The sequence below is a fragment of the Rutidosis leptorrhynchoides genome, chromosome 1 (genome assembly GCF_046630445.1).
Source record: "Rutidosis leptorrhynchoides isolate AG116_Rl617_1_P2 chromosome 1, CSIRO_AGI_Rlap_v1, whole genome shotgun sequence".
NCBI lineage: Eukaryota > Viridiplantae > Streptophyta > Magnoliopsida > Asterales > Asteraceae > Rutidosis > Rutidosis leptorrhynchoides.
In genome coordinates, this window is record NC_092333.1 from 158,298,565 (window position 1) to 158,300,111 (window position 1,547).

Consider the following 1,547-nt stretch of genomic DNA (forward strand, 5'->3'; position numbering starts at 1 on the left):
TTGTTTCTGAGATGTGAAAAACTGAGTTTGAGATTCAACTAGCTTTGACATCATATCTTCTAAATTTGGTTTTTTATCATCGGTTTGTGGTGGTTTGTTTTGAAAAATAGGTCTTTGCTGATTGTAAGTATTATTGGATACTTGTTGATTGCTAGGACCTTGTTGGTTGTTGTATGGAACATTTCGGTTATAATTCTGATTTTGATTGTAGATTGGTCTTGGAGGTTGATAATTATTCTGATAATTATTTCCAGGCCTTTGGTTTATGTATGAAACATTCTCTCTTTGTTCCATTGTTAGTTCAATACTGAGACAATCTTTTGTTAAATGTGGTCCTCCACACTGCTCACAACTAATTTGTATTGAGTGGATATCTTTAGTCATCTTTTCCATTCGTCTCTCGACAGCATCTATCTTTGCGGAAATGGAATCTAAGTCATGGTTAGAATCGGCTCTAGCTGCTTTAGATGATCTAACGATATCTTTTTCTTGGTGCCACTCATGTGAGTGGGAAGCAGTGTTATCAATAATTTTGTAAGCGTCAGTTGCGGTTTTCTTCATAATGGAACCACCAGCTGCTATATCTATGTCTTTTCGTGTAGTGATGTCACATCCGTGGTAGAATATGTGTACTTTTTGATAGGTGTCTAAACCATGTTGCGGACATCCTCTTAATAACTTTCCAAATCTTGTCCATGCTTCATATAGAGTTTCATTTGGCTTTTGTGTGAACATAACAATTTCTTCTTGAAGTCTCACGGCTTTAGATGCCGGAAAGAATTTTTTAAGAAATTTTTCAACTAAAACGTCCCATGTATCAATCGCCCCTTCAGGTAACGATTCTAACCAATCTTTGGCTTCTCCCTTTAAAGTCCAGGGAAATAACATGAGATATATCTGTTCATCCTCCGCTTCTCGGATTTTAAATAGTGTACAGATCCTATTAAAGGTACGAAGAAGTTCATTTGGATCTTCCTTCGGCGCAACACTAAATTGGCATTGATTAGTTACCATGTGTAGGATTTGTCCTTTGATTTCATAATCTGGCGCATTAATGTCTGGTTGAGTAATTGCGTGACCTTGGCCAGTTCGTTTAGCTCTCATTCGGTCTTCTATACTTAGAGGTTCCAGATTTTCCATGATTGAATTTGTTGAATCTGAATCACTAGAGGATTCTGATTTAATGGTAGGTTCCTCAACAATCTCTGTTTGAATGATTGGTGGTTCCAGAGGAAAGATTAGTGGTTCAGGATCTCTGAATTGTCCCTGAAGATCCTCCGGATTCTCAATTGTGAGGTCGGGTTCAAAAAGTGGATTATCGAAAATTTGAATTGGAGTACTTGGTCGACTGGATGACGATTCTAAAGAAAAATCAACGGCGACAATATTTGCTAGATGTCTTGATCGAGTTACAGGTGGTGAACGTACAAAAGGTGGTGAACGTTTTGCTCGGTGCATTCACTGAATATCCTATTAGTTATAAAAGATAAAAATTATTTAAGTTATCAAATTAATAGACTTTTCTGATTGTGCCCAGGTTTCGAATA

The 1,547-nt window shown here is 37.0% G+C and overlaps 1 non-coding gene across 1 annotated transcript; it reads left to right on the plus strand.

Annotated features, from left to right (window-relative positions):
* The first annotated feature begins 649 nt into the window (after positions 1 to 649).
* Positions 650 to 756, plus strand: LOC139886844 (small nucleolar RNA R71). Its single transcript, XR_011772705.1, has one exon. It is a non-coding gene; the product is annotated as a small nucleolar RNA R71 (small nucleolar RNA).
* The last annotated feature ends 791 nt before the right edge of the window (positions 757 to 1,547 follow it).